The sequence below is a fragment of the Giraffa tippelskirchi genome, chromosome 9, assembly GCF_054371585.1.
Source record: "Giraffa tippelskirchi isolate mGirTip1 chromosome 9, T2T-mGirTip1v1.2.pri, whole genome shotgun sequence".
Lineage (NCBI taxonomy): Eukaryota > Metazoa > Chordata > Mammalia > Artiodactyla > Giraffidae > Giraffa > Giraffa tippelskirchi.
In genome coordinates this window covers 20686082-20700587 of record NC_137283.1, presented here as the reverse complement: position 1 = coordinate 20700587, position 14506 = coordinate 20686082, and the positions used below count along the sequence as shown (strand labels likewise).

At 51.8% G+C, this 14506-nt stretch overlaps 1 protein-coding gene and 1 long non-coding RNA gene across 4 annotated transcripts in view; one reads left to right on the top strand and one right to left on the bottom strand.

Moving 5' to 3' along the window:
- ITPR1 (inositol 1,4,5-trisphosphate receptor type 1) overlaps positions 1-14506 on the top strand; it is a 324295-nt gene that overhangs the window by 296544 nt on the left and 13245 nt on the right. The gene's annotated exons all lie outside the window — the stretch shown is intronic.
- Positions 4917-11403, bottom strand: LOC145520782 (uncharacterized). Its single transcript, XR_014064822.1, has 6 exons — positions 11307-11403; positions 11023-11155; positions 9999-10793; positions 8931-9091; positions 7927-8087; positions 4917-7566 (listed from the first exon to the last, which is right to left on the bottom strand). It is a non-coding gene; the product is annotated as an uncharacterized LOC145520782 (long non-coding RNA).

Here is a 14506-nt window from a genome sequence, read left to right as displayed (position 1 = left end):
GAGGAATAGATGGGGTTTCACCCCAGAGATGACCGTCTTAAAGGTTTTGAAAGATAGAAGGGTATGGGACTTCCCTGGTGGTCCAGTGATTAGGACTCCATGCTTCCACTGCTTTGAGTGTGGGTTCGATCCCTGGTCGGGGAGCTAAGATCCCGCAAGCCACCTGTCACAACCAAATGAAAAGAAAGAAAGAGAGAGAGAAGGGTAAAGAGACAGAGTGGTTAGAGTAGGAGAAGGGAAGGAGAAAAAGTTAACTCGGAGAAGGAGGATAAAAAGACACAAGGGTGGTGGGTGTCTGCTTCTACAGATAAAAGTTGGGCTTAGCGTTAAGCCAGTTGCCCAGGCAGCACTCAGCGGCTGAGCTGGGATGCAGGCCCAGGTTTAATGGACTGTACTCCATAACCTCCACGTCGAACACGGCAAGGGTGCTGGCAGCTCTGGGCCAGGCGGAAGCAGGGTCTGTTCTCACGGAGACTGGACATTGTGGTGTTGATGATGCAGAAGTTCACAGGTCAGGCTTCCAGGCTCGGGACACACGAACTGAAAGGTCTTCAGGTCCTTCCTTTTCCTCCTGGTGTTGATCGTACTGAATTAAACCATGTTTGAACATTCATGCTAACACAAGCCTATGCGTATCGTGTCTGACAGCCTGCATTCGCATTCAGTTCTTTCGTGTTTAGAAGAGGTGGCTTGTAGTTGTCACCCTAGTCACACCTTCCTTTTCTCCCCTGCCTCACTTCGTCTGCTTCTCTCTAGCATGTTCAAATGTGCCCCATCTTTAAATCTTTCGGGGGCCAGTTTTGAAGTTTTCTGTTAATCACCTTACTTTACAGTCACAGAAAACTCCACAGTGCTTTTGGGTTTCTGTCTTGATCATAAAGACTTAGCGGGAGCCTTGTGAGCAGTCACCTGACAAGGATTAAGGGCCAGAAGTCACCCCCAGCCAGCTACCCTGCCTGCTCAGAGCCCCTGCATTCACTGAGCTTTCCCAGCCGTGCCGTTCTTGGTGGGAGAACTTCTTGTCACACCTTCTACAAATCTTTGCATCAAGGAATTCTTACCTCAGTGTCTGAGTTGCTGAGAAACCAGATGTCTGTCTCATGCGCTAGGAGAGGGCCCAGGAAGTGTTAGGTTCTAAAGCCACCTGAATCCCTGCTGGGGGCTCCCTGGAGAGCGCCAGCCCCTGCAGGCTGGAAACTGGGGGTGCCCAGCCGAGTCACTCAGTCGGAGGCCACCAGCCAGTGGGAACTCGAGCCGTGGTGGAGTAGGCAACCAGCCCCCATTGTGAACCTACTTAGAGGCTGCAGAGGCACCCCAGCCGGTTGGGGTGGGGGTCCTCTCAGCATCCTTTCTCAGGAGGTGGGTGTCTGTCTGGGAGGAGGAGGAGTCAGGAGACCTCTCACGGAGACCAATGCTGGGAGGCTGAGAGGACTCCAACTTCAAGGAGGGAGAAGGGGAGTGGATGAGCAGTGTCAGAGATGGAAGGGGAAGTCGTCCGGGGGGCCCTTTTGGCTCCCATCGGGTCCCAGGACTCCTCAGGAAAAACTACCTCTTGCTTCGTGACTGGAGGCTGGGGGTGTTGACTTCCTCAGACTTCTAAAGAACTGGGGCATCACAGCTGCCAAAGGACCACCTGGCAGAACCAAATGGGAAATGTCCCCTGGAGTCACTTGGAAGGTGGGGGAGCTTCCCAGACACCCTGCAAACAGCCACTTTGCAGATAGAGTGTCAGGGATGGCAAATAGGTTTTCACCTCAAAAAGCAACAAGTGCTTTGTGGAACCCACCAGGGGCTCTGATGGAAGAAGGGTTCTAAGGAGACAAGCTGACTTTGAAAGGGTGACTCCTGATGCTGCGGTTCCCATGAGAACCAGCCGGTGATCAGGGAGCCAGGACGTCTTCTTTCTAGAAATAGATACATCCGGAGGGAAAGAAGGCACACTGAATGCTCTGCCTCACAGTTGGGAACTTAGCAGCCAGATGTTCACCCACAAATTAATTCCTATCTAGACATAACAGGACATCATTTCCCTCTCCTCCTAATCGTCCCCTTTCCTTTCACTGGAGATGAAACATTCCTTGCAAAGCCAGGGTCAGGCTGCTGCCTCCGATGAAGCTGTCATACCCGAGAATGGGATCCGCAGGCAGAGAAGCTAAGGTGTGAGTTTTGACTCTGGCCTGTCCGAGCCAGGTAACCCCAGGCAAGTCACGGGACGTTCCTGGCCAGAGTTCCCAGCTGTGGATCGGGGTTAATACCCCTTCACGTGTCCTTGGGGTGGTAGAAAGGAGGGGAATATGTGGGCCCTGGAGTGGGGTGGTAACTGCTCGGGAAGGGAGGCAGTGAGAGATGGAAGGGCCAGAGGAGCAGACACGGAGCCATGACCAGGTGCTAAACAGAGGGGCTGCAGTGCTGACAGCTGCCGTGAGCACATCTCCTGGGTGCCCGGAAAGCATAAGATCCTGTGGCTGTTGGCACGCTGTTGCTAAGGAAAGTCAGAATGGGCATCTTGACTCCGAGAACCTCCTCCCGTGGGAAATTCCTGTGGCTTCTCTCTCTTAAATTTAAAGCTGTTGAAAGGGAGAAGAAAGTGTTAGTCCTTCAGACATGTCCAACTCTTTGTGACCCCATGGACTGTACCCTGCCAGATTCCTCTGTCCATGGGATGCTCCAGGCAAGAATCGTGGAGTGGGTTGCCATTTCCTTCTCCAGGGGATCTTACTGACCCAGGAATCGAACCTGGGTCTCTTGCATTGCAGGCAGATGCTTTATCATCTGAGTCACCAGGGAAGCCCTTAAACATTGAGACAGGACAAGATTGACATTGTCACTCTCTGTCCGTGGAGTGGGTCACGGGTACTTGTGACTTCTCTCTGTATTTAGGGCCATCCTCCACTCAGGCTCACTGCCCGGGACCAGGGGCTCCGGCACCATGGGGAGTGGCCCCCGCGTCCTGTATGTGAGATTCTGTCACCAGTACGTATACTGGGTTCACTGTGGGTTTGTGTGTGGCTCTGCACACACGATGGGCGGCGGTGCTGGTAGCCGGTGGCCACAGAGCGCTCAGCCTCGGCTGTGACTCCAATGCCACCCGGTATGCTGCAGATTTGGTCTCAGATTCGTTGACTCAGGCCCCAGACAGGGCTGAACTTTCAAAGAAATGTGACTACAGGATGACCTCACTTAGCCCTGGCAGTTCAAGACAGGAGAAAAAAAACCCTGAGTTCACTTCTCCCTGTATGAACTTGAAGTTTGGTGCTACCACCTAGAGTTTTGGTGATAGCCCTTGCAATAAGCAGACTGTTTTTTTAACCCTGCACTACACGTCAGTTTTCACGAGGCTTGGTATACCACATGCCCTTGTTTGAGAGATGTTAGCTTTTCTCTGGTGCCAGCTGATATGAGAATGTGAGTGAGTCTGTATATGATGATTTGATTGGCCACGCAGTCGGATGTGTTGAACCAGAATAAGTAGGAAGTTAGTTGTGAGTATCTTTGCCTGAAGGAATTTAAATACTGCACAGTGGGTGCATTGTAGGTCAAAGATCAAATACATGATTCCCCTGAAGGACCCAGGAGCCCAATTTTCCATGACAGTGAAGCTCAGGAGAAAAGCTCAGTCCCTGGTAAGCTGACTTAAGTTATTCTTTTCAAGTTAGAAACTCAAAAAGCATTAAGAGGGAAGGTTGGTAAAGAAGACCAAATGCTGACTGAAAGAGAAGGCATGTATGTATTTTGCTAATGAAATAGAGATTTCCCTTCTGACGCTTGGAATTCTACCTTGTCAACACAAGGTGTGTTTTCAGAGCTGTGTTTTGAGTTAATTGCAGTTGAAGACCGAGTGATCAGGTGGAGTGCTGCTCACCCCCATTCCCAGGGGCTGCTCGGGCCCCTCCTCTTTGCTGGGACAGTGTGTGAATTGACAAGGGGACGGAATGGAAAACCTCCTTCCATGCCAGCCTGATCCCGCTGCAGAGGAGCAGGCTGTGTTGTACTCTGCCCTGACCCCGGCAGACTGGGTCATACCCTCATCACAGGTCTTGTTTTATTGAGCAGGTACAGAAATAAATGCTTCGCGTGCATGATCTTGTCTGGTCTCGGTAACAGCATCGCGGGTGGCACTGTCACCATCTCCCAGGCAGGAACCTAAGTAAAGCCCCGGAAGGCTGAGCCTTTCTCCAGCGTCACAGGGCTGGGAAGTGCCTGGGCCAGGGTTCACATCCAGGTCTGCCGCTGAGCGGCCACCCTGGAGGTGTCTTGACACGTGCAGTGGCTCCTTCTGTGCTTGCACACGCACCTTGGTGTCCGTGTGTCGAGAGCCCGGTAGTGGTCTGGCTTGGCTGCAGGGGGTTTTCCTGACGAGAACTGGCTCATCTCCCTCCTCCCCTCAGTGCTGCTGAATTCACTGCCTTCAGAGGAGGCAGAGCCCAGAGAAAGGAATAGGAGGAGGAGCAGGAAAGAGGATCCCCTAGAGAACAGCACCAGGGACACGGTGGGGTTAATTCCCTGAGCTGCCGCTGGATCCACCAGTTGGGGGGCGTGAGGGGAGGAGGGAGTATCCTTACAAAGGGAGTATCCCAAGTAGATGTTGATTTAGATGTTCGATAATCTGATAAACTTCATTGCCCTCAGCTAGGAATGGGGGATGCAATTTCCTTTGGTGACCATATTTGGGGAGAGAGAGTGGTAAGTTAAAGGGGAAGGCCGGTTCACCAGAGCCGCAGTCAGACTTGGGCTCCCACACCCAGGTGACTCATCCGAATGGTTATAACTCCCTGATAATTAAACATTGGAGCGTCTGATCCATCATCCCTTAAGCCTGGTGCTGACTTTTTCTCACAGCGAGAGTAGACAGCCTTCTCCCCCTGCCCACCCGCCCCCCTCCACCCCCGCCAACACACACACTAATCCACTGGACGTTTTCCAGCTTGTTCCATCTTTTATTAGTTCACTTGACCTCCTCAGAGACTCACAGTACAGGGACATAAAAACAAGCGAATTTCCAAGTTAACAGTAGTATCGTGGTGGCAGTCAGAGGGGTACACTTAGAAGATGGTGAGGTCTTTGTTTTGCATAGGAGGACAGAGTGCATTCCCAGAAAATGCTCTGCTGAAAGCCCTTAGAAATTTGCATGCAAAAAAGTCACATAAGGGAAAGCCTTTTTTTAAAAAAAAAAATAAGTTCCTGGGTAAACTTTCCAAGCAGATAAGTTCTATTAGCAAAGTAAGCACCACTAAACATCTACTATGAGTAAACAGTGCTAACGAGTCACACGCAGGCGCAAGCGGACATCTGGCTTTAGCATTTGTGCTTATCTGTATTTGATAAGAAAAGACAGGAAGCAGCGTGTTAGCAGGGGCTAAAGATCAAGACAGGAACTGAGGACCTGGCGCTGCCTTCTGCTTAAAAGGGGCATCGATCGACTGGAGTCTTGCTCCTTTTCTGACCCAAGACACAGCCTGGTGCTATAAAACCTACCCATAGGTGCTCCCCAAATGAGCACTACAGCTTCCTGCCCCAGGTAGTCCAGGGAATCGGGGGGCGGGGGTGGGGGTGTAACTCAGGACGCAAGTGGAGGCTGAGAGTTGCGTGTGGATCATAGTCAGATCAACGTCAGGCCCTGCACATCTACGCAGGACTTTCTTGATGGCTCAGTCGGTAAAGAATCTGCCTGCAATGCAGGAAACATGGGTTCGATCCCTGGATCAGGAAGATCTGCTGGAGAAGGGAATGGCAACCTACTCCAGTATTCTTGCCTGGATGATGCCATGGACAGAGGAGCCTGGCAGGGTATAGTCCTTGGGGTCACAAAGAGTCAGATGCGACTGAGAGACTTGAGCACACACACACACACAGCAACTAAACAACAACAACAAAAAGTAGCTACAGGGAAGGGCTGGTGACAGTGGCACCATGAGCAGAGAAGTGACCATAGAAATTCACACGGCCATCACGAGGGGCCTTAGTTCAAGGAAGTCCCTCACAGATAGGACTTAGGGTGCAAACGGAGGGGTGTGTGCCCCTGATAATGCTCCCCGACCTCCCCTTCTGCCCCTTCTCTGCGTCGTGTAGATGGGTCTGGCAGGCAGGCCATGGCTACTGCAAAAGTGGCGTGGAAACCCTCTGCTTCCACGCAGATGTGAAGTAATGGGTTTGGACTTTGATCGCGAATTCCAGAGAGGATGCTGGGAGAAAGGGTAGAGGCGGGGTGGGGGTGGGGTGGGGTGATAAGTGCCCGAGATGGAGATATTTCAGTGTCAGTCATGCTGTCAGCTTTCCTTTCCCGGGTATTTTCTGGGAATGCACTCTGCCCTCTTATGAGAAACGAGCACCCCACCATCTCCTCCTCACTCTGGGAGGCCGCGGCCTTGGGTAAGATGCTGCCCGGGCTCCGTAAGCCCTCAGCGGCGGGCGGGTGAGGATGCAGCCGGTGCCGGCCTCTGATCCACCTCAGAGCGCTCTCTGAAGTTCGCTGACAGCGCGGCCGAGTGCAAGCATGTCGGGTAAGGGAGAAGCACACAGGGATTTGGCACTTGCCTCGGGGTGGCTGGAAACAGCGTGTCAGCATCATGGATGCGCCTCCCAGCCGGCCAGGCGTGCCCTCGCCCCCACCCTCGGCGCTGGAGCTTGGGTTCGTGTCCGAGGCAGCTGCACATAGCAGTTGCTCGGCTTAAGTTTCCACACCCGGGCTCACGCCCCGTCCTGCCCTCCGATGATCCGGAGGGTATGAAGCCACCCTTGCCTGAGCGACTTCACAGGCAGCTTCCTTCTCTGGGAGGCACTCAGGCGCTGGGAGATGGGTCTGCAGGGACCTCCCAGCCCTCTGCTCAGAGTCCCCTATGTCCTCACCACCGCCGAGGAGTGCTCAGCGCTGTGTGTCACCTTTAGGGGAGCAAAGCTGTTACCCACCCCAAAGGAACTCAGCTGCTAAGGCGGGTGCCCGGGACACGGGTCCCCTGAGGGTGCGCCTGGCGGGTGGTGGGTCCAGCACCTATGATCGCGTCTACCCCTTGGTTCGTTAGTCCAGGGGCGACTGCGGGGATGTACATGTTTGTACAGGCTTGTATGTGTAGATAGGTGTTTGTTTACACCCTCATTTCCCCCAATTCAGCAGATGTTTTAAACTCCCAAGAACGCATTTTTCTCCCTTCCATACCTTGGACTCACCTCCTGCGCCTTTGCCCACTGCAGCCCCCACTGGGCCACCCTCCTTATCCCTCAGCCCCAGGCTCCACGCCCACCCTGGTGACTCCCCAGCAATCACTTCTTCATCTCTCCTCTGCTCTGAACACGGACAGTGTCAAGCTGGACACAGCCAAGAGGCGTGTGACCCCCTGGCCTTTACGAAGATGTTCTGAGTTTATTTTTATCACATACATGTATTCAGGATTCTTTAACATGTATTTCTTCTGAAGGCAGTGTAGTAGCATGCGCCTGGGAATATGAGAATGAGGAAAAGATCCTAGCAGTTAGGTACGGCCGTTCATATTGAAAGATTATGCATGTGAACCAAGTTCTTGGCTTCTCCTTTCACAGACCTGCTTTTCTGCAGGGCTCCAATGTTACCACCTAAAAAAATGAGGAGGCTGAATCAGAGGGTCTCTTGGGCCATCTTTAGCTCCATAATTCCACTCTCAAACAATTCCTGAGGGTCTTTGTCAGGAGTGGACGTGGGTGTCAGGAGGGAGATGGGAGACCCACGTGGACATGGCAGTGAGCTTTGGGGTAAGGATGCAAGGGGGCAGGTTGGTAACGTGGGGCACCGGAAAGGAGGGAGGAATTTGGAGAATCTACGCTTGGCAGATCCTCTCTCCCTCCCAGAAGTGTTCAGGCTGTGGGCAGCTTCCTTCCAAACCCCTCTCAGGTCAGGGTGATGCTGGTGGCCCGCCCTGAGGTCTCACTGAAGCCATATGGTCATCTTCCCATCACCTGATCCTCAGGGGGTCCAGGCAGGGCTGTTCTTTGGTCCAGAGGAGCCGCCTGGCACATGGGGTCCGACGGGGACACAGCTATAGGTGAAACAGCCGTGCAGGGAGGCACGCAGGTGTGCATAGGGCGTGTGTTCAAAGACAGACACCAAGTATTTTGCCCTGAAACAATAGCAAAGAACTTTGGAAAGCCTCTTTAAGTAGGCTAAAAAGAAACCAACAACAATAACAAAAACAAACAAACAAAGAAAAAAAACCATCATTGTATAAAGGTATTAAGAGACCAAAGTTTAAACTTTTGGAATCCAAAAGAGAATAGAAGAAAAACCAAGAAAAATTGCCAAAACCCTGTGCGTGACCACAAGGAACCTTCTGGTGGGTTGCTTAGCTAACTGGACGTGCCCGGGAGGCTGCCTGAGCAGAATGTCCTGAGCCAGCCAGGGAGGAGGGCGGGCTCCCCTGGAGGTTCTTCCTGAGGAATCTCCAGCCGGCCTGCCCTGCCCTGCTTGGCACAGCACCCCCCCGCCACCCCCTCCCTGACCTTTCTCCCCTCCTCTGCCACCCCGGGCTTCCTCCACCCAGCAACCCGGTACCCAGGGCCCAGAGGCGCCTCTCTGACTGATGGGCACTGCCATCTCGAGGCCCCAGTGCAGGCCCAGCCTCCCTTCACCTGAGGGTCGACAGTGACATAGAATGGTGGCGCTGCAGCTGGCCTTGCCTAGGGATTTCATCAGAAATGGGTGCGGTCCCCGCTCTGGCGAGGGCCCGGCTCTGTTACACTGTATCATCCAAGAACAACTATTAACCAAGTCTGGGAAGGGTGAGTGGTCATTCCAGCCCAGCTGAAGATTACATAACGGGGCCTGTCTGGGTGATGTCGGCTGAGACGAGAGCAGACCGGGCTCATGCCTGTACTCGGGGCCGGCCTGGGCGCCCTTCACGTGGCTCCACCCCGAAGAGAGAAATCCCTGCGTCTGAAATCTGGGAAAGGAAGAACTCACTCACGTGGGATCAGGCGCTACACCTGGAGTCAGCATCTCAGACGACAGACCAGCTCTGTGACCTTGGGCTGCGGACACTGACCTACAGTACTTCTGCATCGTACTTTCCAGTTGACAGACACATTCTCACAGCCATTTGATTCTCACATTAACCCTGTGAAGTAGCTTTCAAAAAAAAAAGGGAAGCAGAGACCCGGGTTGGTTGGCTGACTCGCCCAGCTCACTGTCCTGTGAATACTTGGGGCGTCTGGGCTTCAGTTCCTGACTCCAGGACACGGCTCTTCCCATTGCCACACTGACAGCCTGGGGCTGCTGCAGAAACAGACCTCTGACATACAGGAACCTGGATCCCTGCATTAGGGTCTGGCATCCCTCACAGCTCAGTTGGTAAAGAACCTGCCTGCAATGCAGGAGACCTGGGTTCGATTCCTGGGTTGGGAAGATCCCCCTGGAGGAGAAAAGAGCAACCCACTCCAGTATTCTTCCCTAGAGAATCCCAGGAATAGAGGAGCCTCGCAGGCTACAGTCCATGGGGTCCCAACGGTTGGACATGACTTAGTGACTAAACCACCAACGAATTCCAGGTGTGGGATCTTTTTTGTTTAATTTAAGAGATTTTACTTTTTTACAGCAGTTTCAGGTTTACAGAACTGCTGAACAAGAAGTCCCGAGTTCTCATGTGCCCCCTTCTCCCTACCTCGCCCTCCAGTTCCCCTCTTAGTAACTTCTGTTTACTGTGGTGTAGTTACTACAGTAGATAAACTAATACACAGTAATTGTTAACTAAAGACAGTAGTTTACACTCGGGTCCGTGCTTGTGTTGTGCTCTTGTCTGTTCATCCCTACCGCCCCCAACCGCTGACTTTTTTTACCTTTGGGATTCATTGTCTTAGGTTTTTGTTTTTGTCTTTTTAAATGTATAATAGATACTGTAAGTGGCAATTTTGGAGTCATTGAGCATAGCGATCATTATCATTGTTTTTCACCCAAAGTAACAAATTCTGGGTTTTGTTTGTTTTCTCTTAGGAAAGAGATAAGGATTATTTTCTTCCTCTTTAATGCAAATAATCACCTTAACTTGGGCTTCCTAGATCACGAAGTGGTAAAGAATTCACCTGCCGATGCAGGAGGTTCTATCCCTGGGTTAGGAAGATCCCCTGGAGAAGGAAAGGCATGGCAACCCACTCCAGTATTCTTGCCTGAGAATCCCATGGACGGAGGAGCTTTGTGGACTACAGTCCATGGGGGTCGCAAAGAATAGGACACAACTGAGCGCACACACACACAATCACCTTCACTCACAAGAGAGGCAAATACTTAAAGTTTATGGAGTGTAATAAATTCCTGCTGTAGCAAAGTTAAGGATTTTCTTCAGTCTTCCTCCTCCGCCCTCTTCCAGGCATTTTCTGAGGGTTTGGATACATGAAGCTCAGTCTGTTTCCAGGCTGCCCCCCCCATCTCGGGCTCACTCTGGTCATGCCCAGGCACTCTGGGAAGTCCAGTCTGTCGTCTTGCTTGGTAAGTAAGGTGCAGCGCCTTTGACGTTTGCTTTGAAAGGACCATCTCTGCCCTCCTGAATCTTCCCCAAGGGGATTCTGAAGGGTGGAGGGGACTTTGTGGCTTAAAAGGTCCACCTTCCTGGGACCCATCTTCTGGCCCATGACCCTGTCTTTTATCCTCATGACCCCACCAAAAAAAAAAAAAAAAAAAACGTAACTCTCTAGTCTGGCTGTGAAAGAATAAGGGATTTAGCCATAAATGCTGCGTTGTTTACATGGTAAACAAAACTCAACCATCAGTGGACTTTCTCTGAGGAGGTAACTGATGATCTCAGCTGTCTTTCTTAGAACTGCCTTTTCAGTTGAACCTGGGAAGAGGGAGAAAAAAAAAAAACACACTTCTCAGAATGATTAGCATTTGCATCATACAATCCAACTTCCTCTCCTCCTCTCTCTCTCTCTCTCTCTCTCTCATACACACACACCCTCCCTCTTTCCAGTCAAGAACGTTTCAAGAGGTCAGTGCCGCCCCCGTGTCTAAAACTTCAGTGTTTGCTTTGCAGGGACTTTTCCAACTTTACCTAGAAAAGAACTAACCAGAACCTTAGCACTTGTGGTCAGCCTGCTTCCGGCTGTGGCTTGAGTCGGTTTGTCTGCTCTGACAGAGGAAGTGCTTGCTGTGACGGGAACCGCGCTGGCTGGATTGTAGGAGGACCGGGGCAGACGGTGCCTAAGGACATTGGTATGTGAGGTGCCAGCAGCAAGGAGGGCGAGGGAAGCACAGAGGGGCTCCCAGACCCAGGGCGACAGATGTGGCCGACAAACAGGCAGTGAAGCCACGAGCCCTCGCCAGCCCCACCCTCCTGACCACACACACACACCCGCCGAGATGAGTTCATGTATAAACAACATGTCTTCGCTGGAGATGACTTTCTCAAGAATTCAGTAGAAGCTGGGACACTGAGATGTGTTTTTGACCTGGAATTGACAGGAAGGTGGGATTTTTGCAAACGTTCAGAGACCTTCAGAGTCTGGCTGGCTGGAGAGGCAGGGGTGCGCACTCCTCAGGAGTCAATGAGCGCTCTAACAAGATCAGCATTTGGTGTGCAAGTCTGAGCTAAATTGAAAGTCACTTCTCTCTCTGCTCCTCTGCTAAGGCTGGGATAGTCTTAGGATTTTTCCTGTAAAGATTCAGATCTCTGTGGGGCCAGGTCGTGCTGGTGAGGAACCTTCACACTGCACTGGAATTATTCTGCACAGGATGTAAAACCCAGTGGAAATGGAGAGCACAGTTTGGCCAGAATAGCTTATTTTAACTACTAGATATTCGTTGGTAATTTGAGATTTGACTTAACAGCCAGGATGATTATTTAAGTAAAATATTGGCTACACCAAGGATCTCAAATGTTTGGTACATACCCATGTCAGGGCAGAAAAGCTAATAACACCCACAGGCCAGAGCACCCAGGGTCCCTTGTTTGGGGATTTCGCAGGGCCCCCAGCTCTGCTGCTCATTGTTAGGTGTAAATGTTAGAGGAGGGCTGTGGGGAGAGCCTTGAAGGTGGTCACCAGGAAGTATCTGGACCAGGAAATCCTGTCCCTCCGTGTGCACCGAAGGACTCTCACGAGATGGAGAATGAAGGCTTATCACTAGGATCCAGGCACAGGTTCCAAAGTGAAAGTGAAAGTCGCTCAGTCGTGTCCAACTCTATGCGAGCCCAAGGAATTCTCCAGGCCAGAATACTGGAGTGGGTAGCCTTTCCTTTCTCCAGGGGATCTTCCCAGCCCAGGAATCGAACTGGGGTCTCCTGCGTTGCAGGCAGATTCTTTACCAACTGAGCTATGAGGGAAGCCCTACAGGGTCCAAAGTGACCTGTAGAAAGGATGACGTTTCTGTAAAATCATGGGGTTTTACCTTTACATCTGATTGAATTTCATGTTCTGCTCCAGGGCATATTTTGAGGTTAATGTATTTTCAATCGTTTACCGTTGACTAAACTGGACATTCTAATGAGGTGCATTGTTTCTGCTTATGGCTTTATGTAGCCCTTGGACAGGGTCTTTATTCCCAGGAGTACGAGGAACCAGTGTACAGAAGGCCAGAGGAAGCGAAAGCAAACAGCATCAGAAGTGCATCTCTTGACCGTTGAGGGGAGGAGCACAGATGCCAGTAGCAGCCACCTTAGGGCCAGTGGAGCCCGTTCACCGGTGCAGCAGACATTCACTGGGCACCGAGCACTTGGGGCTGAGACTGCAGTGGGGTCCATGGACATGCAGAGCCATGCCCTGCACCCACGTTCCTGGCACTACCGCCCCTTGGGGATATAGGGATCTTGCCATCCTGTCTCTAGACCCTCAGCACTCAGCCCTGTGCCAAGCACAGAAATTATCAATGGTCTTTTCAGTAATCGGTTGTTGGATGGGGTCTGTGTATTTTGCATTTGTCAGAGGCCTTTCTGAAACCATTGCTTAGGAGTCACGGGATCTCATCACACACCCCATGGAAGAAGGTAGGAATCCACTGTGAACAAAGTCTCTTTTCCATCTATAGTCGTTTGGTCACTTGCTCTTTAGAATAAGAAGAAACTGTTCTTTAAGGTACGTGCAGACTTTGCATCGATTTTCTGTATTCTTTTGAAGACCTGTTTAATGTAGATTTTGTTTGGAAAGCTGTTTTCTATTTTTATGGAGGATTCGCTAAGCCAGTGCACATAGGAAAGATCTGAGAGCCAGGTTTGAGGTGAATCCTCTGCCCATTTTCAACAGTTGCATGTTCCTCTGTATGTCAGGCCTTGGTGACTTGCCAGGCAGGGGCTCCAGGTCACTTTCTGCCCTTCCTCACCGCCTGCTGTCACTGCTACCTCGCTGCCTTACCAGTCCAGCCGTCCAGCCAGCATCGCATGCGGGCCCACCGCAGTCTGCCTGCTCTCCTCCCCAGCTCGGACCACTCTGGTTTCTGGGCTGTGTGCAACCACCTGCTGAATAGCCCTTGCGCTGACCCCTCATGTGACCAAGTGCAAACCTTCCCCAAGACCCAGGCCTTCCAGGAAGGGGAGACCAGCCACTCACAGCCCCCGCAGTCACATCCGACGTTGACCTGACTCTCGCTCCCTTGACACAGCCTAGCTGCTTTCTTCAGTTCTGCTTTTTAACAGAAACATCCCCTCTCCTTAACTAAACTGCAAGCACTCTGATGGGTGGAACCCTGGCTCATACTTAGGTTTCAAAGCCATGACCAGCTTAACAAGGTCCAGGAGGCAGAGACCAGGTGCAGGGGCCTCGCTGCTGGGTCGCCAACGCCAAGTACGTAAAGACTTCTGAAGCACTTGTATTTCTTCTTCTGAGAGTGCTTATGCTTTTGAGTTGAATCCAAAGAACGAGCAAATGTTTCCTTCCAGATATACTCAGCAACAGCAGCTCACAGTTTGTAAACACCAGGTCATTCTCAGGGTCTCCTGTGAAATACAGGGATTTCCTTCTTCCTTGCCCTCTACCAGTCACCCTCTCTTCTGGGGCTGGGTTCTGCCCTACCATCTCGGAACACCCTCCCGACAGGATGTCTGTGGCATCCCCACGGATGGTGTGTCTGTGTGCTCTTCAGAGTCTGACGGTTTCAGGGGGACTTTGGGTCTTTCTTCTTTACCTGGCTTCCTTGGGAGTCAGTGTGCAGACACGTGTAGCCATCCCCGTGGATGTCCGGCCTCGGGTGCATGGCTGGTCTCCTGCAGTTGTGCTCATGGTCCATCAGCCTGGCCCACCCATCTCTCCTCCTGTCATGGGGCTTGAGCTGTCTATGAGCATCAGTAACCCCCAGACACCTGTCCCGTCCATGCACCCTCTCCTGATCAGTTGGGCCATTGCCCCCTGAGAGGGACAGAGGAGGAAGGTGTGATGATGACTTGGGGTGGCAAGTGTCATCAGTGACAGCTGCCCACATGCCTTTCGGCATCGCTACTGTGCTTAAACATTTTCAGATGTCTGCTCTCCTCTTCTTTGCTGTAGACACACAGCAGAGAACCGATTGCAGCCATGGCAACAGTCCGGAGTTCTAGGCTGGTCATCCTCAAAATGGAATATATTT